Source organism: Thunnus maccoyii, chromosome 8, assembly GCF_910596095.1.
Source record: "Thunnus maccoyii chromosome 8, fThuMac1.1, whole genome shotgun sequence".
Taxonomy (NCBI): domain Eukaryota; kingdom Metazoa; phylum Chordata; class Actinopteri; order Scombriformes; family Scombridae; genus Thunnus; species Thunnus maccoyii.
The window spans coordinates 5,605,458-5,628,244 of NC_056540.1; the positions used below are offsets into that span (position 1 = coordinate 5,605,458).

General features: G+C 47.9%; 2 long non-coding RNA genes and 34 other non-coding genes across 36 annotated transcripts; all 36 read right to left on the reverse strand.

Moving 5' to 3' along the window:
* Positions 1-414: 414 nt before the first annotated feature.
* trnal-aag lies at positions 415-496 on the reverse strand. The gene has a single exon. It is a non-coding gene; the product is annotated as a tRNA-Leu (tRNA).
* A 96-nt stretch (positions 497-592) lies between these two features.
* trnal-uag lies at positions 593-674 on the reverse strand. Its single transcript has one exon. It is a non-coding gene; the product is annotated as a tRNA-Leu (tRNA).
* Positions 675-1,127: 453 nt separating this feature from the next.
* On the reverse strand, positions 1,128-1,199 carry trnam-cau. Its single transcript has one exon. It is a non-coding gene; the product is annotated as a tRNA-Met (tRNA).
* Positions 1,200-1,732: 533 nt separating this feature from the next.
* trnal-aag lies at positions 1,733-1,814 on the reverse strand. Its single transcript has one exon. It is a non-coding gene; the product is annotated as a tRNA-Leu (tRNA).
* A 96-nt stretch (positions 1,815-1,910) lies between these two features.
* On the reverse strand, positions 1,911-1,992 carry trnal-uag. The gene has a single exon. It is a non-coding gene; the product is annotated as a tRNA-Leu (tRNA).
* Positions 1,993-2,445: 453 nt separating this feature from the next.
* trnam-cau lies at positions 2,446-2,517 on the reverse strand. The gene has a single exon. It is a non-coding gene; the product is annotated as a tRNA-Met (tRNA).
* Positions 2,518-3,252: 735 nt separating this feature from the next.
* Positions 3,253-3,334, reverse strand: trnal-uag. Its single transcript has one exon. It is a non-coding gene; the product is annotated as a tRNA-Leu (tRNA).
* A 1,058-nt stretch (positions 3,335-4,392) lies between these two features.
* trnal-aag lies at positions 4,393-4,474 on the reverse strand. The gene has a single exon. It is a non-coding gene; the product is annotated as a tRNA-Leu (tRNA).
* Positions 4,475-4,570: 96 nt separating this feature from the next.
* On the reverse strand, positions 4,571-4,652 carry trnal-uag. The gene has a single exon. It is a non-coding gene; the product is annotated as a tRNA-Leu (tRNA).
* Positions 4,653-5,710: 1,058 nt separating this feature from the next.
* Positions 5,711-5,792, reverse strand: trnal-aag. The gene has a single exon. It is a non-coding gene; the product is annotated as a tRNA-Leu (tRNA).
* Positions 5,793-5,888: 96 nt separating this feature from the next.
* Positions 5,889-5,970, reverse strand: trnal-uag. Its single transcript has one exon. It is a non-coding gene; the product is annotated as a tRNA-Leu (tRNA).
* Positions 5,971-7,028: 1,058 nt separating this feature from the next.
* trnal-aag lies at positions 7,029-7,110 on the reverse strand. Its single transcript has one exon. It is a non-coding gene; the product is annotated as a tRNA-Leu (tRNA).
* Positions 7,111-7,206: 96 nt separating this feature from the next.
* Positions 7,207-7,288, reverse strand: trnal-uag. The gene has a single exon. It is a non-coding gene; the product is annotated as a tRNA-Leu (tRNA).
* A 1,058-nt stretch (positions 7,289-8,346) lies between these two features.
* On the reverse strand, positions 8,347-8,428 carry trnal-aag. Its single transcript has one exon. It is a non-coding gene; the product is annotated as a tRNA-Leu (tRNA).
* A 96-nt stretch (positions 8,429-8,524) lies between these two features.
* Positions 8,525-8,606, reverse strand: trnal-uag. The gene has a single exon. It is a non-coding gene; the product is annotated as a tRNA-Leu (tRNA).
* A 1,058-nt stretch (positions 8,607-9,664) lies between these two features.
* trnal-aag lies at positions 9,665-9,746 on the reverse strand. Its single transcript has one exon. It is a non-coding gene; the product is annotated as a tRNA-Leu (tRNA).
* A 96-nt stretch (positions 9,747-9,842) lies between these two features.
* Positions 9,843-9,924, reverse strand: trnal-uag. The gene has a single exon. It is a non-coding gene; the product is annotated as a tRNA-Leu (tRNA).
* Positions 9,925-10,982: 1,058 nt separating this feature from the next.
* Positions 10,983-11,064, reverse strand: trnal-aag. Its single transcript has one exon. It is a non-coding gene; the product is annotated as a tRNA-Leu (tRNA).
* Positions 11,065-11,160: 96 nt separating this feature from the next.
* trnal-uag lies at positions 11,161-11,242 on the reverse strand. Its single transcript has one exon. It is a non-coding gene; the product is annotated as a tRNA-Leu (tRNA).
* Positions 11,243-12,300: 1,058 nt separating this feature from the next.
* Positions 12,301-12,382, reverse strand: trnal-aag. Its single transcript has one exon. It is a non-coding gene; the product is annotated as a tRNA-Leu (tRNA).
* A 96-nt stretch (positions 12,383-12,478) lies between these two features.
* On the reverse strand, positions 12,479-12,560 carry trnal-uag. Its single transcript has one exon. It is a non-coding gene; the product is annotated as a tRNA-Leu (tRNA).
* Positions 12,561-13,613: 1,053 nt separating this feature from the next.
* Positions 13,614-13,695, reverse strand: trnal-aag. The gene has a single exon. It is a non-coding gene; the product is annotated as a tRNA-Leu (tRNA).
* A 96-nt stretch (positions 13,696-13,791) lies between these two features.
* trnal-uag lies at positions 13,792-13,873 on the reverse strand. The gene has a single exon. It is a non-coding gene; the product is annotated as a tRNA-Leu (tRNA).
* A 1,010-nt stretch (positions 13,874-14,883) lies between these two features.
* On the reverse strand, positions 14,884-18,683 carry LOC121901367. The gene is made up of 2 exons (XR_006097261.1): positions 17,473-18,683; positions 14,884-15,005 (listed from the first exon to the last, which is right to left on the reverse strand). It is a non-coding gene; the product is annotated as an uncharacterized LOC121901367 (long non-coding RNA).
* trnal-aag lies at positions 14,925-15,006 on the reverse strand. Its single transcript has one exon. It is a non-coding gene; the product is annotated as a tRNA-Leu (tRNA).
* On the reverse strand, positions 16,065-16,146 carry trnal-aag. The gene has a single exon. It is a non-coding gene; the product is annotated as a tRNA-Leu (tRNA).
* trnal-uag lies at positions 16,243-16,324 on the reverse strand. The gene has a single exon. It is a non-coding gene; the product is annotated as a tRNA-Leu (tRNA).
* On the reverse strand, positions 17,392-17,473 carry trnal-aag. The gene has a single exon. It is a non-coding gene; the product is annotated as a tRNA-Leu (tRNA).
* On the reverse strand, positions 17,570-17,651 carry trnal-uag. Its single transcript has one exon. It is a non-coding gene; the product is annotated as a tRNA-Leu (tRNA).
* A 17-nt stretch (positions 18,684-18,700) lies between the features above and the next one.
* Positions 18,701-18,782, reverse strand: trnal-aag. Its single transcript has one exon. It is a non-coding gene; the product is annotated as a tRNA-Leu (tRNA).
* A 1,012-nt stretch (positions 18,783-19,794) lies between these two features.
* LOC121901366 lies at positions 19,795-22,581 on the reverse strand. Its single transcript, XR_006097260.1, has 2 exons — positions 22,362-22,581; positions 19,795-21,225 (listed from the first exon to the last, which is right to left on the reverse strand). It is a non-coding gene; the product is annotated as an uncharacterized LOC121901366 (long non-coding RNA).
* trnal-aag lies at positions 19,836-19,917 on the reverse strand. The gene has a single exon. It is a non-coding gene; the product is annotated as a tRNA-Leu (tRNA).
* On the reverse strand, positions 20,014-20,095 carry trnal-uag. Its single transcript has one exon. It is a non-coding gene; the product is annotated as a tRNA-Leu (tRNA).
* Positions 21,145-21,226, reverse strand: trnal-aag. The gene has a single exon. It is a non-coding gene; the product is annotated as a tRNA-Leu (tRNA).
* On the reverse strand, positions 22,281-22,362 carry trnal-aag. Its single transcript has one exon. It is a non-coding gene; the product is annotated as a tRNA-Leu (tRNA).
* trnal-uag lies at positions 22,459-22,540 on the reverse strand. Its single transcript has one exon. It is a non-coding gene; the product is annotated as a tRNA-Leu (tRNA).
* Positions 22,582-22,787: the final 206 nt, after the last annotated feature.

Consider the following 22,787-nt stretch of genomic DNA (forward strand, 5'->3'; position numbering starts at 1 on the left):
AACTGCTCTTCCTATGCAAATCTACTTGGAAGTAACGCACCAAAGTGGAAATGTTTCAATCTGAAATATGACCTTGTCATAAGAACGTGAATTCTTTCATTCTGAAAACACTGATGGAAAAGCGCTGAGTAGGTGCACATTCCGGTTTAAGACTTGATAGGCTTCCCTGTAACGGTATGCGCAGTCAAGCAGTTACACCAGACCTTGCTGGGAATTTCGAATGACTTTGCCCATCTTCCGCCCCGCCGTTATCCTGTGTTTATGGCTAGAAATTCCAACTTCCAAGAGCTGAAGGTCGCAGTGGTGGGTTTTGAACCCACACTGATAGAGACTGCAAGTAGCCTGAGACAACACTTTCAGTTGGCAAAGACTGTTTTCGAAGGTTAGCTGACAGGTGAGGTGCAAACGTCCGACTGGCAGTGGTGGGATTCGAACCCACGCCCCCTGAGGGACTGGAGCCTTAATCCAGCGCCTTAGACCACTCGGCCACACTACCTGACAGGGAGGTTTCTTTAACAGCTAAGATCTTTCGCACCTTCCTGCCATGATGCCCAGTTTATGGAGAGAAACTCCAAATACCAGGAGCTAAATATGGCAGTGGTGGGATTTGAACCCACGCCTCCATAGAGACTGGAGCCTAAATCCAGCGCCTTAGACCACTCGGCCACACTACCTCCGCTTCCAAAGGGGTCATGTTTGGCCCGTGGTATTTCCAAGGGAGGAAACAGAAAATCAATCAAGTTCTTAACTATCAATGTCCATAGCGACATCAGAAATGTACAGTGCTGCTATCCAGCATTACTGAGCGACCAAGTGTGAAGAGCAGGAATTTCCCAGGTGTCTCTGCTTTGACCAGCACTATTTCTAAATCATGAGAACTCAAATGTTCAACTTTGGACACCACCACTGACATCGGGTTCATGATCACCAGAGGACGTTGCCTTGCATTTTGTGGTACAAGTCTAATACATACAGAGGCCCTGAAAGGGACAGTTTAATCATCTTTGCATGGCCATGTACTTGACAGGTTTACTTGAACAATGAAGGACAAAATGTCTGACTGGCAGCGGTGGGACTGCATGACATGAAGACTGCATGGAGCCTTGCTGGATGTCAAAAGGTATGATTAGCAGAGGATGGTTTCGATCCATCGACCTCTGGGTTATGGGCCCAGCACGCTTCCGCTGCGCCACTCTGCTCTTCGTTAAGGAAGCTAGGGCTTTCACCCGCATTTCCCTGACATTTAAAAACCAATGTCAGAGCACCTGGAGACTTTCGGTAAATCAAGTGGACCTCCAAAAAGGAGGACCGGATTGGCAACTGCTCTTCCTATGCAAATCTACTTGGAAGTAACGCACCAAAGTGGAAATGTTTCAATCTGAAATATGACCTTGTCATAAGAACGTGAATTCTTTCATTCTGAAAACACTGATGGAAAAGCGCTGAGTAGGTGCACATTCCGGTTTAAGACTTGATAGGCTTCCCTGTAACGGTATGCGCAGTCAAGCAGTTACACCAGACCTTGCTGGGAATTTCGAATGACTTTGCCCATCTTCCGCCCCGCCGTTATCCTGTGTTTATGGCTAGAAATTCCAACTTCCAAGAGCTGAAGGTCGCAGTGGTGGGTTTTGAACCCACACTGATAGAGACTGCAAGTAGCCTGAGACAACACTTTCAGTTGGCAAAGACTGTTTTCAAAGGTTAGCTGACAGGTGAGGTGCAAACGTCCGACTGGCAGTGGTGGGATTCGAACCCACGCCCCCTGAGGGACTGGAGCCTTAATCCAGCGCCTTAGACCACTCGGCCACACTACCTGACAGGGAGGTTTCTTTAACAGCTAAGATCTTTCGCACCTTCCTGCCATGATGCCCAGTTTATGGAGAGAAACTCCAAATACCAGGAGCTAAATATGGCAGTGGTGGGATTTGAACCCACGCCTCCATAGAGACTGGAGCCTAAATCCAGCGCCTTAGACCACTCGGCCACACTACCTCCGCTTCCAAAGGGGTCATGTTTGGCCCGTGGTATTTCCAAGGGAGGAAACAGAAAATCAATCAAGTTCTTAACTGTCAATGTCCATAGCGACATCAGAAATGTACAGTGCTGCTATCCAGCATTACTGGGCGACCAAGTGTGAAGAGCAGGAATTTCCCAGGTGTCTCTGCTTTGACCAGCACTATTTCTAAATCATGAGAACTCAAATGTTCAACTTTGGACACCACCACTGACATCGGGTTCATGATCACCAGAGGACGTTGCCTTGCATTTTGTGGTACAAGTCTAATACATACAGAGGCCCTGAAAGGGACAGTTTAATCATCTTTGCCTGGCCATGTACTTGACAGGTTTACTTGAACAATGAAGGACAAAATGTCTGACTGGCAGCGGTGGGACTGCATGACATGAAGACTGCATGGAGCCTTGCTGGATGTCAAAAGGTATGATTAGCAGAGGATGGTTTCGATCCATCGACCTCTGGGTTATGGGCCCAGCACGCTTCCGCTGCGCCACTCTGCTCTTCGTTAAGGAAGCTAGGGCTTTCACCCGCATTTCCCTGACATTTAAAAACCAATGTCAGAGCACCTGGAGACTTTCGGTAAATCAAGTGGACCTCCAAAAAGGAGGACCGGATTGGCAACTGCTCTTCCTATGCAAATCTACTTGGAAGTAACGCACCAAAGTGGAAATGTTTCAATCTGAAATATGACCTTGTCATAAGAACGTGAATTCTTTCATTCTGAAAACACTGATGGAAAAGCGCTGAGTAGGTGCACATTCCGGTTTAAGACTTGATAGGCTTCCCTGTAACGGTATGCGCAGTCAAGCAGTTACACCAGACCTTGCTGGGAATTTCGAATGACTTTGCCCATCTTCCGCCCCGCCGTTATCCTGTGTTTATGGCTAGAAATTCCAACTTCCAAGAGCTGAAGGTCGCAGTGGTGGGTTTTGAACCCACACTGATAGAGACTGCAAGTAGCCTGAGACAACACTTTCAGTTGGCAAAGACTGTTTGCCAACTGAAAGTTGGCAAACTTCGACTGTTTTCGAAGGTTAGCTGACAGGTGAGGTGCAAATGTCCAACTGGCAGTGGTGGGATTCGAACCCACGCCCCCTGAGGGACTGGACCCTTAATCCAGTGCCTTAGACCACACTACCTGACAGGGAGTTTTCTTTAACAGCTAAGATCTTTCGCACCTTCCTGCCATGATGTCCAGTTTATGGAGAGAAACTCCAAATACCAGGAGCTAAATATGGCAGTGGTGGGATTTGAACCCACGCCTCCATAGAGACTGGAGCCTAAATCCAGCGCCTTAGACCACTCGGCCACACTACCTCCGCTTCCAAAGGGGTCATGTTTGGCCCGTGGTATTTCCAAGGGAGGAAACAGAAAATCAATCAAGTTCTTAAAGGTCAATGTCCATAGCGACATCAGAAATGTACAGTGCTGCTATCCAGCATTACTGGGCGACCAAGTGTGAAGAGCAGGAATTTCCCAGGTGTCTCTGCTTTGACCAGCACTATTTCTAAATCATGAGAACTCAAATGTTCAACTTTGGACACCACCACTGACATCGGGTTCATGATCACCAGAGGACGTTGCCTTGCATTTTGTGGTACAAGTCTAATACATACAGAGGCCCTGAAAGGGACAGTTTAATCATCTTTGCATGGCCATGTACTTGACAGGTTTACTTGAACAATGAAGGACAAAATGTCTGACTGGCAGCGGTGGGACTGCATGACATGAAGACTGCATGGAGCCTTGCTGGATGTCAAAAGGTATGATTAGCAGAGGATGGTTTCGATCCCTCGACCTCTGGGTTATGGGCCCAGCACGCTTCCGCTGCGCCACTCTGCTCTTCGTTAAGGAAGCTAGGGCTTTCACCCGCATTTCCCTGACATTTAAAAACCAATGTCAGAGCACCTGGAGACTTTCGGTAAATCAAGTGGACCTCCAAAAAGGAGGACCGGATTGGCAACTGCTCTTCCTATGCAAATCTACTTGGAAGTAACGCACCAAAGTGGAAATGTTTCAATCTGAAATATGACCTTGTCATAAGAACGTGAATTCTTTCATTCTGAAAACACTGATGGAAAAGCGCTGAGTAGGTGCACATTCCGGTTTAAGACTTGATAGGCTTCCCTGTAACGGTATGCGCAGTCAAGCAGTTACACCAGACCTTGCTGGGAATTTCGAATGACTTTGCCCATCTTCCGCCCCGCCGTTATCCTGTGTTTATGGCTAGAAATTCCAACTTCCAAGAGCTGAAGGTCGCAGTGGTGGGTTTTGAACCCACACTGATAGAGACTGCAAGTAGCCTGAGACAACACTTTCAGTTGGCAAAGACTGTTTTCGAAGGTTAGCTGACAGGTGAGGTGCAAACGTCCGACTGGCAGTGGTGGGATTCGAACCCACGCCCCCTGAGGGACTGGAGCCTTAATCCAGCGCCTTAGACCACTCGGCCACACTACCTGACAGGGAGGTTTCTTTAACAGCTAAGATCTTTCGCACCTTCCTGCCATGATGCCCAGTTTATGGAGAGAAACTCCAAATACCAGGAGCTAAATATGGCAGTGGTGGGATTTGAACCCACGCCTCCATAGAGACTGGAGCCTAAATCCAGCGCCTTAGACCACTCGGCCACACTACCTCCGCTTCCAAAGGGGTCATGTTTGGCCCGTGGTATTTCCAAGGGAGGAAACAGAAAATCAATCAAGTTCTTAACTGTCAATGTCCATAGCGACATCAGAAATGTACAGTGCTGCTATCCAGCATTACTGAGCGACCAAGTGTGAAGAGCAGGAATTTCCCAGGTGTCTCTGCTTTGACCAGCACTATTTCTAAATCATGAGAACTCAAATGTTCAACTTTGGACACCACCACTGACATCGGGTTCATGATCACCAGAGGACGTTGCCTTGCATTTTGTGGTACAAGTCTAATACATACAGAGGCCCTGAAAGGGACAGTTTAATCATCTTTGCATGGCCATGTACTTGACAGGTTTACTTGAACAATGAAGGACAAAATGTCTGACTGGCAGCGGTGGGACTGCATGACATGAAGACTGCATGGAGCCTTGCTGGATGTCAAAAGGTATGATTAGCAGAGGATGGTTTCGATCCATCGACCTCTGGGTTATGGGCCCAGCACGCTTCCGCTGCGCCACTCTGCTCTTCGTTAAGGAAGCTAGGGCTTTCACCCGCATTTCCCTGACATTTAAAAACCAATGTCAGAGCACCTGGAGACTTTCGGTAAATCAAGTGGACCTCCAAAAAGGAGGACCGGATTGGCAACTGCTCTTCCTATGCAAATCTACTTGGAAGTAACGCACCAAAGTGGAAATGTTTCAATCTGAAATATGACCTTGTCATAAGAACGTGAATTCTTTCATTCTGAAAACACTGATGGAAAAGCGCTGAGTAGGTGCACATTCCGGTTTAAGACTTGATAGGCTTCCCTGTAACGGTATGCGCAGTCAAGCAGTTACACCAGACCTTGCTGGGAATTTCGAATGACTTTGCCCATCTTCCGCCCCGCCGTTATCCTGTGTTTATGGCTAGAAATTCCAACTTCCAAGAGCTGAAGGTCGCAGTGGTGGGTTTTGAACCCACACTGATAGAGACTGTAAGTAGCCTGAGACAACACTTTCAGTTGGCAAAGACTGTTTTCGAAGGTTAGCTGACAGGTGAGGTGCAAACGTCCGACTGGCAGTGGTGGGATTCGAACCCACGCCCCTTGAGGGACTGGAGCCTTAATCCAGCGCCTTAGACCACTCGGCCACACTACCTGACAGGGAGGTTTCTTTAACAGCTAAGATCTTTCGCACCTTCCTGCCATGATGCCCAGTTTATGGAGAGAAACTCCAAGTACCAGGAGCTAAATATGGCAGTGGTGGGATTTAAACCCACGCCTCCATAGAGACTGGAGTCTAAATCCAGCGCCTTAGACCACTCGGCCACACTACCTCCGCTTCCAAAGGGGTCATGTTTGGCCCGTGGTATTTCCAAGGGAGGAAACAGAAAATCAATCAAGTTCTTAACTGTCAATGTCCATAGCGACATCAGAAATGTACAGTGCTGCTATCCAGCATTACTGAGCGACCAAGTGTGAAGAGCAGGAATTTCCCAGGTGTCTCTGCTTTGACCAGCACTATTTCTAAATCATGAGAACTCAAATGTTCAACTTTGGACACCACCACTGACATCGGGTTCATGATCACCAGAGGACGTTGCCTTGCATTTTGTGGTACAAGTCTAATACATACAGAGGCCCTGAAAGGGACAGTTTAATCATCTTTACCTGGCCATGTACTTGACAGGTTTACTTGAACAATGAAGGACAAAATGTCTGACTGGCAGCGGTGGGACTGCATGACATGAAGACTGCATGGAGCCTTGCTGGATGTCAAAAGGTATGATTAGCAGAGGATGGTTTAGATCCATCGACCTCTGGGTTATGGGCCCAGCACGCTTCCGCTGCGCCACTCTGCTCTTCGTTAAGGAAGCTAGGGCTTTCACCCGCATTTCCCTGACATTTAAAAACCAATGTCAGAGCACCTGGAGACTTTCGGTAAATCAAGTGGACCTCCAAAAAGGAGGACCGGATTGGCAACTGCTCTTCCTATGCAAATCTACTTGGAAGTAACGCACCAAAGTGGAAATGTTTCAATCTGAAATATGACCTTGTCATAAGAACGTGAATTCTTTCATTCTGAAAACACTGATGGAAAAGCGCTGAGTAGGTGCACATTCCGGTTTAAGACTTGATAGGCTTCCCTGTAACGGTATGCGCAGTCAAGCAGTTACACCAGACCTTGCTGGGAATTTCGAATGACTTTGCCCATCTTCCGCCCCGCCGTTATCCTGTGTTTATGGCTAGAAATTCCAACTTCCAAGAGCTGAAGGTCGCAGTGGTGGGTTTTGAACCCACACTGATAGAGACTGCAAGTAGCCTGAGACAACACTTTCAGTTGGCAAAGACTGTTTTCGAAGGTTAGCTGACAGGTGAGGTGCAAACGTCCGACTGGCAGTGGTGGGATTCGAACCCACGCCCCCTGAGGGACTGGAGCCTTAATCCAGCGCCTTAGACCACTCGGCCACACTACCTGACAGGGAGGTTTCTTTAACAGCTAAGATCTTTCGCACCTTCCTGCCATAATGCCCAGTTTATGGAGAGAAACTCCAAGTACCAGGAGCTAAATATGGCAGTGGTGGGATTTGAACCCACGCCTCCATAGAGACTGGAGCCTAAATCCAGCGCCTTAGACCACTCGGCCACACTACCTCCGCTTCCAAAGGGGTCATGTTTGGCCCGTGGTATTTCCAAGGGAGGAAACAGAAAATCAATCAAGTTCTTAACTGTCAATGTCCATAGCGACATCAGAAATGTACAGTGCTGCTATCCAGCATTACTGAGCGACCAAGTGTGAAGAGCAGGAATTTCCCAGGTGTCTCTGCTTTGACCAGCACTATTTCTAAATCATGAGAACTCAAATGTTCAACTTTGGACACCACCACTGACATCGGGTTCATGATCACCAGAGGACGTTGCCTTGCATTTTGTGGTACAAGTCTAATACATACAGAGGCCCTGAAAGGGACAGTTTAATCATCTTTACCTGGCCATGTACTTGACAGGTTTACTTGAACAATGAAGGACAAAATGTCTGACTGGCAGCGGTGGGACTGCATGACATGAAGACTGCATGGAGCCTTGCTGGATGTCAAAAGGTATGATTAGCAGAGGATGGTTTCGATCCATCGACCTCTGGGTTATGGGCCCAGCACGCTTCCGCTGCGCCACTCTGCTCTTCGTTAAGGAAGCTAGGGCTTTCACCCGCATTTCCCTGACATTTAAAAACCAATGTCAGAGCACCTGGAGACTTTCGGTAAATCAAGTGGACCTCCAAAAAGGAGGACCGGATTGGCAACTGCTCTTCCTATGCAAATCTACTTGGAAGTAACGCACCAAAGTGGAAATGTTTCAATCTGAAATATGACCTTGTCATAAGAACGTGAATTCTTTCATTCTGAAAACACTGATGGAAAAGCGCTGAGTAGGTGCACATTCCGGTTTAAGACTTGATAGGCTTCCCTGTAACGGTATGCGCAGTCAAGCAGTTACACCAGACCTTGCTGGGAATTTCGAATGACTTTGCCCATCTTCCGCCCCGCCGTTATCCTGTGTTTATGGCTAGAAATTCCAACTTCCAAGAGCTGAAGGTCGCAGTGGTGGGTTTTGAACCCACACTGATAGAGACTGCAAGTAGCCTGAGACAACACTTTCAGTTGGCAAAGACTGTTTTCGAAGGTTAGCTGACAGGTGAGGTGCAAACGTCCGACTGGCAGTGGTGGGATTCGAACCCACGCCCCCTGAGGGACTGGAGCCTTAATCCAGCGCCTTAGACCACTCGGCCACACTACCTGACAGGGAGGTTTCTTTAACAGCTAAGATCTTTCGCACCTTCCTGCCATAATGCCCAGTTTATGGAGAGAAACTCCAAGTACCAGGAGCTAAATATGGCAGTGGTGGGATTTGAACCCACGCCTCCATAGAGACTGGAGCCTAAATCCAGCGCCTTAGACCACTCGGCCACACTACCTCCGCTTCCAAAGGGGTCATGTTTGGCCCGTGGTATTTCCAAGGGAGGAAACAGAAAATCAATCAAGTTCTTAACTGTCAATGTCCATAGCGACATCAGAAATGTACAGTGCTGCTATCCAGCATTACTGAGCGACCAAGTGTGAAGAGCAGGAATTTCCCAGGTGTCTCTGCTTTGACCAGCACTATTTCTAAATCATGAGAACTCAAATGTTCAACTTTGGACACCACCACTGACATCGGGTTCATGATCACCAGAGGACGTTGCCTTGCATTTTGTGGTACAAGTCTAATACATACAGAGGCCCTGAAAGGGACAGTTTAATCATCTTTGCCTGGCCATGTACTTGACAGGTTTACTTGAACAATGAAGGACAAAATGTCTGACTGGCAGCGGTGGGACTGCATGACATGAAGACTGCATGGAGCCTTGCTGGATGTCAAAAGGTATGATTAGCAGAGGATGGTTTCGATCCATCGACCTCTGGGTTATGGGCCCAGCACGCTTCCGCTGTGCCACTCTGCTCTTCGTTAAGGAAGCTAGGGCTTTCACCCGCATTTCCCTGACATTTAAAAACCAATGTCAGAGCACCTGGAGACTTTCGGTAAATCAAGTGGACCTCCAAAAAGGAGGACCGGATTGGCAACTGCTCTTCCTATGCAAATCTACTTGGAAGTAACGCACCAAAGTGGAAATGTTTCAATCTGAAATATGACCTTGTCATAAGAACGTGAATTCTTTCATTCTGAAAACACTGATGGAAAAGCGCTGAGTAGGTGCACATTCCGGTTTAAGACTTGATAGGCTTCCCTGTAACGGTATGCGCAGTCAAGCAGTTACACCAGACCTTGCTGGGAATTTCGAATGACTTTGCCCATCTTCCGCCCCGCCGTTATCCTGTGTTTATGGCTAGAAATTCCAACTTCCAAGAGCTGAAGGTCGCAGTGGTGGGTTTTGAACCCACACTGATAGAGACTGCAAGTAGCCTGAGACAACACTTTCAGTTGGCAAAGACTGTTTTCGAAGGTTAGCTGACAGGTGAGGTGCAAACGTCCGACTGGCAGTGGTGGGATTCGAACCCACGCCCCCTGAGGGACTGGAGCCTTAATCCAGCGCCTTAGACCACTCGGCCACACTACCTGACAGGGAGGTTTCTTTAACAGCTAAGATCTTTCGCACCTTCCTGCCATGATGCCCAGTTTATGGAGAGAAACTCCAAATACCAGGAGCTAAATATGGCAGTGGTGGGATTTGAACCCACGCCTCCATAGAGACTGGAGCCTAAATCCAGCGCCTTAGACCACTCGGCCACACTACCTCCGCTTCCAAAGGGGTCATGTTTGGCCCGTGGTATTTCCAAGGGAGGAAACAGAAAATCAATCAAGTTCTTAACTATCAATGTCCATAGCGACATCAGAAATGTACAGTGCTGCTATCCAGCATTACTGAGCGACCAAGTGTGAAGAGCAGGAATTTCCCAGGTGTCTCTGCTTTGACCAGCACTATTTCTAAATCATGAGAACTCAAATGTTCAACTTTGGACACCACCACTGACATCGGGTTCATGATCACCAGAGGACGTTGCCTTGCATTTTGTGGTACAAGTCTAATACATACAGAGGCCCTGAAAGGGACAGTTTAATCATCTTTGCATGGCCATGTACTTGACAGGTTTACTTGAACAATGAAGGACAAAATGTCTGACTGGCAGCGGTGGGACTGCATGACATGAAGACTGCATGGAGCCTTGCTGGATGTCAAAAGGTATGATTAGCAGAGGATGGTTTCGATCCATCGACCTCTGGGTTATGGGCCCAGCACGCTTCCGCTGCGCCACTCTGCTCTTCGTTAAGGAAGCTAGGGCTTTCACCCGCATTTCCCTGACATTTAAAAACCAATGTCAGAGCACCTGGAGACTTTCGGTAAATCAAGTGGACCTCCAAAAAGGAGGACCGGATTGGCAACTGCTCTTCCTATGCAAATCTACTTGGAAGTAACGCACCAAAGTGGAAATGTTTCAATCTGAAATATGACCTTGTCATAAGAACGTGAATTCTTTCATTCTGAAAACACTGATGGAAAAGCGCTGAGTAGGTGCACATTCCGGTTTAAGACTTGATAGGCTTCCCTGTAACGGTATGCGCAGTCAAGCAGTTACACCAGACCTTGCTGGGAATTTCGAATGACTTTGCCCATCTTCCGCCCCGCCGTTATCCTGTGTTTATGGCTAGAAATTCCAACTTCCAAGAGCTGAAGGTCGCAGTGGTGGGTTTTGAACCCACACTGATAGAGACTGTAAGTAGCCTGAGACAACACTTTCAGTTGGCAAAGACTGTTTTCGAAGGTTAGCTGACAGGTGAGGTGCAAACGTCCGACTGGCAGTGGTGGGATTCGAACCCACGCCCCTTGAGGGACTGGAGCCTTAATCCAGCGCCTTAGACCACTCGGCCACACTACCTGACAGGGAGGTTTCTTTAACAGCTAAGATCTTTCGCACCTTCCTGCCATGATGCCCAGTTTATGGAGAGAAACTCCAAGTACCAGGAGCTAAATATGGCAGTGGTGGGATTTGAACCCACGCCTCCATAGAGACTGGAGCCTAAATCCAGCGCCTTAGACCACTCGGCCACACTACCTCCGCTTCCAAAGGGGTCATGTTTGGCCCGTGGTATTTCCAAGGGAGGAAACAGAAAATCAATCAAGTTCTTAACTGTCAATGTCCATAGCGACATCAGAAATGTACAGTGCTGCTATCCAGCATTACTGAGCGACCAAGTGTGAAGAGCAGGAATTTCCCAGGTGTCTCTGCTTTGACCAGCACTATTTCTAAATCATGAGAACTCAAATGTTCAACTTTGGACACCACCACTGACATCGGGTTCATGATCACCAGAGGACGTTGCCTTGCATTTTGTGGTACAAGTCTAATACATACAGAGGCCCTGAAAGGGACAGTTTAATCATCTTTACCTGGCCATGTACTTGACAGGTTTACTTGAACAATGAAGGACAAAATGTCTGACTGGCAGCGGTGGGACTGCATGACATGAAGACTGCATGGAGCCTTGCTGGATGTCAAAAGGTATGATTAGCAGAGGATGGTTTAGATCCATCGACCTCTGGGTTATGGGCCCAGCACGCTTCCGCTGCGCCACTCTGCTCTTCGTTAAGGAAGCTAGGGCTTTCACCCGCATTTCCCTGACATTTAAAAACCAATGTCAGAGCACCTGGAGACTTTCGGTAAATCAAGTGGACCTCCAAAAAGGAGGACCGGATTGGCAACTGCTCTTCCTATGCAAATCTACTTGGAAGTAACGCACCAAAGTGGAAATGTTTCAATCTGAAATATGACCTTGTCATAAGAACGTGAATTCTTTCATTCTGAAAACACTGATGGAAAAGCGCTGAGTAGGTGCACATTCCGGTTTAAGACTTGATAGGCTTCCCTGTAACGGTATGCGCAGTCAAGCAGTTACACCAGACCTTGCTGGGAATTTCGAATGACTTTGCCCATCTTCCGCCCCGCCGTTATCCTGTGTTTATGGCTAGAAATTCCAACTTCCAAGAGCTGAAGGTCGCAGTGGTGGGTTTTGAACCCACACTGATAGAGACTGCAAGTAGCCTGAGACAACACTTTCAGTTGGCAAAGACTGTTTTCGAAGGTTAGCTGACAGGTGAGGTGCAAACGTCCAACTGGCAGTGGTGGGATTCGAACCCACGCCCCCTGAGGGACTGGAGCCTTAATCCAGCGCCTTAGACCACTCGGCCACACTACCTGACAGGGAGGTTTCTTTAACAGCTAAGATCTTTCGCACCTTCCTGCCATAATGCCCAGTTTATGGAGAGAAACTCCAAGTACCAGGAGCTAAATATGGCAGTGGTGGGATTTGAACCCACGCCTCCATAGAGACTGGAGCCTAAATCCAGCGCCTTAGACCACTCGGCCACACTACCTCCGCTTCCAAAGGGGTCATGTTTGGCCCGTGGTATTTCCAAGGGAGGAAACAGAAAATCAATCAAGTTCTTAACTGTCAATGTCCATAGCGACATCAGAAATGTACAGTGCTGCTATCCAGCATTACTGAGCGACCAAGTGTGAAGAGCAGGAATTTCCCAGGTGTCTCTGCTTTGACCAGCACTATTTCTAAATCATGAGAACTCAAATGTTCAACTTTGGACACCACCACTGACATCGGGTTCATGATCACCAGAGGACGTTGCCTTGCATTTTGTGGTACAAGTCTAATACATACAGAGGCCCTGAAAGGGACAGTTTAATCATCTTTACCTGGCCATGTACTTGACAGGTTTACTTGAACAATGAAGGACAAAATGTCTGACTGGCAGCGGTGGGACTGCATGACATGAAGACTGCATGGAGCCTTGCTGGATGTCAAAAGGTATGATTAGCAGAGGATGGTTTCGATCCATCGACCTCTGGGTTATGGGCCCAGCACGCTTCCGCTGCGCCACTCTGCTCTTCGTTAAGGAAGCTAGGGCTTTCACCCGCATTTCCCTGACATTTAAAAACCAATGTCAGAGCACCTGGAGACTTTCGGTAAATCAAGTGGACCTCCAAAAAGGAGGACCGGATTGGCAACTGCTCTTCCTATGCAAATCTACTTGGAAGTAACGCACCAAAGTGGAAATGTTTCAATCTGAAATATTGTCATAAGAACGTGAATTCTTTCATTCTGAAAACACTGATGGAAAAGCGTTGAGTAGGTGCACATTCCGGTTTAAGACTTGAAAGGCTTCCCTGTAACGGTATGCGCAGTCAAGCAGTTACACCAGACCTTGCTGGGAATTTCGAATGACTTTGCCCATCTTCCGCCCCGCTGTTATCCTGTGTTTATGGCTAGAAATTCCAACTTCCAAGAGCTGAAGGTCACAGTGGTGGGTTTTGAACCCACACTGATAGAGACTGCAAGTAGCCTGAGACAACACTTTCAGTTGGCAAAGACTGTTTTCGAAGGTTAGCTGACAGGTGAGGTGCAAACGTCCAACTGGCAGTGGTGGGATTCGAACCCACGCCCCCTGAGGGACTGGAGCCTTAATCCAGCGCCTTAGACCACTCGGCCACACTACCTGACAGGGAGGTTTCTTTAACAGCTAAGATCTTTCGCACCTTCCTGCCATGATGCCCAGTTTATGGAGAGAAACTCCAAATATCAGGAGCTAAATATGGCAGTGGTGGGATTTGAACCCATGCCTCCATAGAAACTGGAGCCTAAATCCAGCGCCTTAGACCACTCGGCCACACTACCTCCGCTTCGAAAGGGTCATGTTTGGCCCATGGTATTTCCAAGGGAGGAAACAGAAAATCAATCAAGTTCTTAACTGTCAATGTCCATAGCGACATCAGAAATGTACAGTGCTGCTATCCAGCATTACTGAGCGACCAAGTGTGAAGAGCAGGAATTTCCCAGGTGTCTCTGCTTTGACCAGCACTATTTCTAAATCATGAGAACTCAAATGTTCAACTTTGGACACCACCACTGACATCGGGTTCATGATCACCAGAGGACGTTGCCTTGCATTTTGTGGTACAAGTCTAATACATACAGAGGCCCTGAAAGGGACAGTTTAACCATCTTTGCCTGGCCATGTACTTGACAGGTTTACTTGAACAATGAAGGACAAAATGTCTGACTGGCAGCGGTGGGACTGCATGACATGAAGACTGCATGGAGCCTTGCTGGATGTCAAAAGGTATGATTAGCAGAGGATGGTTTCGATCCATCGACCTCTGGGTTATGGGCCCAGCACGCTTCCGCTGCGCCACTCTGCTCTTCGTTAAGAAAGCTAGGGCTTTCACCTGCATTTCCCTGACATTTAAAAACCAATGTCAGAGCACCTGGAGACTTTCGGTAAATCAAGTGGACCTCCAAAAAGGAGGACCGGATTGGCAACTGCTCTTCCTATGCAAATCTACTTGGAAGTAACGCACCAAAGTGGAAATGTTTCAATCTGAAAAATTGTCATAAGAACGTGAATTCTTTCATTCTGAAAACACTGATGGAAAAGCGCTGAGTAGGTGCACATTCCGGTTTAAGACTTGATAGGCTTCCCTGTAACGGTATGCGCAGTCAAGCAGTTACACCAGACCTTGCTGGGAATTTCAATGACTTTGCCCATCTTCCGCCCCGCCGTTATCCTGTGTTTATGGCTAGAAATTCCAACTTCCAAGAGCTGAAGGTCGCAGTGGTGGGTTTTGAACCCACACTGATAGAGACTGCAAGTAGCCTGAGACAACACTTTCAGTTGGCAAAGACTGTTTTCGAAGGTTAGCTGACAGGTGAGGTGCAAACGTCCGACTGGCAGTGGTGGGATTCGAACCCACGCCCCCTGAGGGACTGGAGCCTTAATCCAGCGCCTTAGACCACTCGGCCACACTACCTCCGCTTCCAAAGGGGTCATGTTTGGCCCGTGGTATTTCCAAGGGAGGAAACAGAAAATCAATCAAGTTCTTAACTGTCAATGTCCATAGCGACATCAGAAATGTACAGTGCTGCTATCCAGCATTACTGAGCGACCAAGTGTGAAGAGCAGGAATTTCCCAGGTGTCTCTGCTTTGACCAGCACTATTTCTAAATCATGAGAACTCAAATGTTCAACTTTGGACACCACCACTGACATCGGGTTCATGATCACCAGAGGACGTTGCCTTGCATTTTGTGGTACAAGTCTAATACATACAGAGGCCCTGAAAGGGACAGTTTAATCATCTTTGCCTGGCCATGTACTTGACAGGTTTACTTGAACAATGAAGGACAAAATGTCTGACTGGCAGGGGTGGGACTGCATGACATGAAGACTGCATGGAGCCTTGCTGGATGTCAAAAGGTATGATTAGCAGAGGATGGTTTCGATCCATCGACCTCTGGGTTATGGGCCCAGCACGCTTCCGCTGCGCCACTCTGCTCTTCGTTAAGGAAGCTAGGGCTTTCACCCGCATTTCCCTGACATTTAAAAACCAATGTCAGAGCACCTGGAGACTTTCGGTAAATCAAGTGGACCTCCAAAAAGGAGGACCGGATTGGCAACTGCTCTTCCTATGCAAATCTACTTGGAAGTAACGCACCAAAGTGGAAATGTTTCAATCTGAAATATGACCTTGTCATAAGAACGTGAATTCTTTCATTCTGAAAACACTGATGGAAAAGCGCTGAGTAGGTGCACATTCCGGTTTGAGACTTGATAGGCTTCCCTGTAACGGTATGCGCAGTCAAGCAGTTACACCAGACCTTGCTGGGAATTTCGAATGACTTTGCCCATCTTCCGCCCCGCCGTTATCCTGTGTTTATGGCTAGAAATTCCAACTTCCAAGAGCTGAAGGTCGCAGTGGTGGGTTTTGAACCCACACTGATAGAGACTGCAAGTAGCCTGAGACAACACTTTCAGTTGGCAAAGACTGTTTTCAAAGGGTAGCTGACAGGTGAGGTGCAAACGTCCGACTGGCAGTGGTGGGATTCGAACCCACGCCCCCTGAGGGACTGGAGCCTTAATCCAGAGCCTTAGACCACTCGGCCACACTACCTGACAGGGAGGTTTCTTTAACAGCTAAGATCTTTCGCACCTTCCTGCCATGATGCCCAGTTTATGGAGAGAAACTCCAAATACCAGGAGCTAAATATGGCAGTGGTGGGATTTGAACCCACGCCTCCATAGAGACTGGAGCCTAAATCCAGCGCCTTAGACCACTCGGCCACACTACCTCCGCTTCCAAAGGGGTCATGTTTGGCCCGTGGTATTTCCAAGGGAGGAAACAGCAAATCAATCAAGTTCTTAACTGTCAATGTCCATAGCGACATCAGAAATGTACAGTGCTGCTATCCAGCATTACTGAGCGACCAAGTGTGAAGAGCAGGAATTTCCCAGGTGTCTCTGCTTTGACCAGCACTATTTCTAAATCATGAGAACTCAAATGTTCAACTTTGGACACCACCACTGACATCGGGTTCATGATCACCAGAGGACGTTGCCTTGCATTTTGTGGTACAAGTCTAATACATACAGAGGCCCTGAAAGGGACAGTTTAATCATCTTTGCCTGGCCATGTACTTGACAGGTTTACTTGAACAATGAAGGACAAAATGTCTGACTGGCAGCGGTGGGACTGCATGACATGAAGACTGCATGGAGCCTTGCTGGATGTCAAAAGGTATGATTAGCAGAGGATGGTTTCGATCCATCGACCTCTGGGTTATGGGCCCAGCACGCTTCCGCTGTGCCACTCTGCTCTTCGTTAAGGAAGCTAGGGCTTTCACCCGCATTTCCCTGACATTTAAAAACCAATGTCAGAGCACCTGGAGACTTTCGGTAAATCAAGTGGACCTCCAAAAAGGAGGACCGGATTGGCAACTGCTCTTCCTATGCAAATCTACTTGGAAGTAACGCACCAAAGTGGAAATGTTTCAATCTGAAATATGACCTTGTCATAAGAACGTGAATTCTTTCATTCTGAAAACACTGATGGAAAAGCGCTGAGTAGGTGCACATTCCGGTTTAAGACTTGATAGGCTTCCCTGTAACGGTATGCGCAGTCAAGCAGTTACACCAGACCTTGCTGGGAATTTCGAATGACTTTGCCCATCTTCCGCCCCGCCGTTATCCTGTGTTTATGGCTAGAAATTCCAACTTCCAAGAGCTGAAGGTCGCAGTGGTGGGTTTTGAACCCACACTGATAGAGACTGCAAGTAGCCTGAGACAACACTTTCAGTTGGCAAAGACTGTTTTCAAAGGTTTCAAAGGTTAGCTGACAGGTGAGGTGCAAACGTCCGACTGGCAGTGGTGGGATTCGAACCCACGCCCCCTGAGGGACTGGAGCCTTAATCCAGCGCCTTAGACCACTCGGCCACACTACCTGACAGGGAGGTTTCTTTAACAGCTAAGATCTTTCGCACCTTCCTGCCATGATGCCCAGTTTATGGAGAGAAACTCCAAATACCAGGAGCTAAATATGGCAGTGGTGGGATTTGAACCCACGCCTCCATAGAGACTGGAGCCTAAATCCAGCGCCTTAGACCACTCGGCCACACTACCTCCGCTTCCAAAGGGGTCATGTTTGGCCCGTGGTATTTCCAAGGGAGGAAACAGCAAATCAATCAAGTTCTTAACTGTCAATGTTCATAGCGACATCAGAAATGTACAGTGCTGCTCTCCAACATTACTGAGCGACCAAGTGTGAAGAGCAGGAATTTCCCAGGTGTCTCTGCTTTGACCAGCACTATTTCTAAATCATGAGAACTCAAATGTTCAACTTTGGACACCACCACTGACATCGGGTTCATGATCACCAGAGGACGTTGCCTTGCATTTTGTGGTACAAGTCTAATACATACAGAGGCCCTGAAAGGGACAGTTTTGCCTGGCCATGTACTTGACAGGTTTACTTGAACAATGAAGGACAAAATGTCTGACTGGCAGCGGTGGGACTGCATGACATGAAGACTGCATGGAGCCTTGCTGGATGTCAAAAGGTATGATTAGCAGAGGATGGTTTCGATCCATCGACCTCTGGGTTATGGGCCCAGCACGCTTCCGCTGCGCCACTCTGCTCTTCGTTAAGGAAGCTAGGGCTTTCACCCGCATTTCCCTGACATTTAAAAACCAATGTCAGAGCACCTGGAGACTTTCGGTAAATCAAGTGGACCTCCAAAAAGGAGGACCGGATTGGCAACTGCTCTTCCTATGCAAATCTACTTGGAAGTAACGCACCAAAGTGGAAATGTTTCAATCTGAAATATGACCTTGTCATAAGAACGTGAATTCTTTCATTCTGAAAACACTGATGGAAAAGCGCTGAGTAGGTGCACATTCCGGTTTAAGACTTGATAGGCTTCCCTGTAACGGTATGCGCAGTCAAGCAGTTACACCAGACCTTGCTGGGAATTTCGAATGACTTTGCCCATCTTCCGCCCCGCCGTTATCCTGTGTTTATGGCTAGAAATTCCAACTTCCAAGAGCTGAAGGTCGCAGTGGTGGGTTTTGAACCCACACTGATAGAGACTGCAAGTAGCCTGAGACAACACTTTCAGTTGGCAAAGACTGTTTTCGAAGGTTAGCTGACAGGTGAGGTGCAAAGGTCCGACTGGCAGTGGTGGGATTCGAACCCACGCCCCCTGAGGGACTGGAGCCTTAATCCAGCGCCTTAGACCACTCGGCCACACTACCTCCGCTTCTAAAGGGGTCATGTTTGGCCCGTGGTATTTCCAAGGGAGGAAACAGAAAATCAATCAAGTTCTTAACTGTCAATGTCCATAGCGACATCAGAAATGTACAGTGCTGCTATCCAGCATTACTGAGCGACCAAGTGTGAAGAGCAGGAATTTCCCAGGTGTCTCTGCTTTGACCAGCACTATTTCTAAATCATGAGAACTCAAATGTTCAACTTTGGACACCACCACTGACATCGGGTTCATGATCACCAGAGGACGTTGCCTTGCATTTTGTGGTACAAGTCTAATACATACAGAGGCCCTGAAAGGGACAGTTTAACCATCTTTGCCTGGCCATGTACTTGACAGGTTTACTTGAACAATGAAGGACAAAATGTCTGACTGGCAGCGGTGGGACTGCATGACATGAAGACTGCATGGAGCCTTGCTGGATGTCAAAAGGTATGATTAGCAGAGGATGGTTTCGATCCATCGACCTCTGGGTTATGGGCCCAGCACGCTTCCGCTGCGCCACTCTGCTCTTCGTTAAGGAAGCTAGGGCTTTCACCCGCATTTCCCTGACATTTAAAAACCAATGTCAGAGCACCTGGAGACTTTTGGTAAATCAAGTGGACCTCCAAAAAGGAGGACCGGATTGGCAACTGCTCTTCCTATGCAAATCTACTTGGAAGTAACGCACCAAAGTGGAAATGTTTCAATCTGAAAAATTGTCATAAGAACGTGAATTCTTTCATTCTGAAAACACTGATGGAAAAGCGCTGAGTAGGTGCACATTCCGGTTTAAGACTTGATAGGCTTCCCTGTAACGGTATGCGCAGTCAAGCAGTTACACCAGACCTTGCTGGGAATTTCGAATGACTTTGCCCATCTTCCGCCCCGCCGTTATCCTGTGTTTATGGCTAGAAATTCCAACTTCCAAGAGCTGAAGGTCGCAGTGGTGGGTTTTGAACCCACACTGATAGAGACTGCAAGTAGCCTGAGACAACACTTTCAGTTGGCAAAGACTGTTTTCGAAGGTTAGCTGACAGGTGAGGTGCAAACGTCCGACTGGCAGTGGTGGGATTCGAACCCACGCCCCCTGAGGGACTGGAGCCTTAATCCAGCGCCTTAGACCACTCGGCCACACTACCTGACAGGGAGGTTTCTTTAACAGCTAAGATCTTTCGCACCTTCCTGCCATGATGCCCAGTTTATGGAGAGAAACTCCAAATACCAGGAGCTAAATATGGCAGTGGTGGGATTTGAACCCACGCCTCCATAGAGACTGGAGCCTAAATCCAGCGCCTTAGACCACTCGGCCACACTACCTCCGCTTCCAAAGGGGTCATGTTTGGCCCGTGGTATTTCCAAGGGAGGAAACAGCAAATCAATCAAGTTCTTAACTGTCAATGTTCATAGCGACATCAGAAATGTACAGTGCTGCTCTCCAACATTACTGAGCGACCAAGTGTGAAGAGCAGGAATTTCCCAGGTGTCTCTGCTTTGACCAGCACTATTTCTAAATCATGAGAACTCAAATGTTCAACTTTGGACACCACCACTGACATCGGGTTCATGATCACCAGAGGACGTTGCCTTGCATTTTGTGGTACAAGTCTAATACATACAGAGGCCCTGAAAGGGACAGTTTTGCCTGGCCATGTACTTGACAGGTTTACTTGAACAATGAAGGACAAAATGTCTGACTGGCAGCGGTGGGACTGCATGACATGAAGACTGCATGGAGCCTTGCTGGATGTCAAAAGGTATGATTAGCAGAGGATGGTTTCGATCCATCGACCTCTGGGTTATGGGCCCAGCACGCTTCCGCTGCGCCACTCTGCTCTTCGTTAAGGAAGCTAGGGCTTTCACCCGCATTTCCCTGACATTTAAAAACCAATGTCAGAGCACCTGGAGACTTTCGGTAAATCAAGTGGACCTCCAAAAAGGAGGACCGGATTGGCAACTGCTCTTCCTATGCAAATCTACTTGGAAGTAACGCACCAAAGTGGAAATGTTTCAATCTGAAATATGACCTTGTCATAAGAACGTGAATTCTTTCATTCTGAAAACACTGATGGAAAAGCGCTGAGTAGGTGCACATTCCGGTTTAAGACTTGATAGGCTTCCCTGTAACGGTATGCGCAGTCAAGCAGTTACACCAGACCTTGCTGGGAATTTCGAATGACTTTGCCCATCTTCCGCCCCGCCGTTATCCTGTGTTTATGGCTAGAAATTCCAACTTCCAAGAGCTGAAGGTCGCAGTGGTGGGTTTTGAACCCACACTGATAGAGACTGCAAGTAGCCTGAGACAACACTTTCAGTTGGCAAAGACTGTTTTCGAAGGTTAGCTGACAGGTGAGGTGCAAACGTCCGACTGGCAGTGGTGGGATTCGAACCCACGCCCCCTGAGGGACTGGAGCCTTAATCCAGCGCCTTAGACCACTCGGCCACACTACCTCCGCTTCTAAAGGGGTCATGTTTGGCCCGTGGTATTTCCAAGGGAGGAAACAGAAAATCAATCAAGTTCTTAACTGTCAATGTCCATAGCGACATCAGAAATGTACAGTGCTGCTATCCAGCATTACTGAGCGACCAAGTGTGAAGAGCAGGAATTTCCCAGGTGTCTCTGCTTTGACCAGCACTATTTCTAAATCATGAGAACTCAAATGTTCAACTTTGGACACCACCACTGACATCGGGTTCATGATCACCAGAGGACGTTGCCTTGCATTTTGTGGTACAAGTCTAATACATACAGAGGCCCTGAAAAGGACAGTTTAACCATCTTTGCCTGGCCATGTACTTGACAGGTTTACTTGAACAATGAAGGACAAAATGTCTGACTGGCAGCGGTGGGACTGCATGACATGAAGACTGCATGGAGCCTTGCTGGATGTCAAAAGGTATGATTAGCAGAGGATGGTTTCGATCCATCGACCTCTGGGTTATGGGCCCAGCACGCTTCCGCTGCGCCACTCTGCTCTTCGTTAAGGAAGCTAGGGCTTTCACCCGCATTTCCCTGACATTTAAAAACCAATGTCAGAGCACCTGGAGACTTTTGGTAAATCAAGTGGACCTCCAAAAAAGGAGGACCGGATTGGCAACTGCTCTTCCTATGCAAATCTACTTGGAAGTAACGCACCAAAGTGGAAATGTTTCAATCTGAAAAATTGTCATAAGAACGTGAATTCTTTCATTCTGAAAACACTGATGGAAAAGCGCTGAGTAGGTGCACATTCCGGTTTAAGACTTGATAGGCTTCCCTGTAACGGTATGCGCAGTCAAGCAGTTACACCAGACCTTGCTGGGAATTTCGAATGACTTTGCCCATCTTCCGCCCCGCCGTTATCCTGTGTTTATGGCTAGAAATTCCAACTTCCAAGAGCTGAAGGTCGCAGTGGTGGGTTTTGAACCCACACTGATAGAGACTGCAAGTAGCCTGAGACAACACTTTCAGTTGGCAAAGACTGTTTTCGAAGGTTAGCTGACAGGTGAGGTGCAAACGTCCGACTGGCAGTGGTGGGATTCGAACCCACGCCCCCTGAGGGACTGGAGCCTTAATCCAGCGCCTTAGACCACTCGGCCACACTACCTGACAGGGAGGTTTCTTTAACAGCTAAGATCTTTCGCACCTTCCTGCCATGATGCCCAGTTTATGGAGAGAAACTCCAAATACCAGGAGCTAAATATGGCAGTGGTGGGATTTGAACCCACGCCTCCATAGAGACTGGAGCCTAAATCCAGCGCCTTAGACCACTCGGCCACACTACCTCCGCTTCCAAAGGGGTCATGTTTGGCCCGTGGTATTTCCAAGGGAGGAAACAGCAAATCAATCAAGTTCTTAACTGTCAATGTCCATAGCGACATCAGAAATGTACAGTGCTGCTCTCCAACATTACTGAGCGACCAAGTGTGAAGAGCAGGAATTTCCCAGGTGTCTCTGCTTTGACCAGCACTATTTCTAAATCATGAGAACTCAAATGTTCAACTTTGGACACCACCACTGACATCGGGTTCA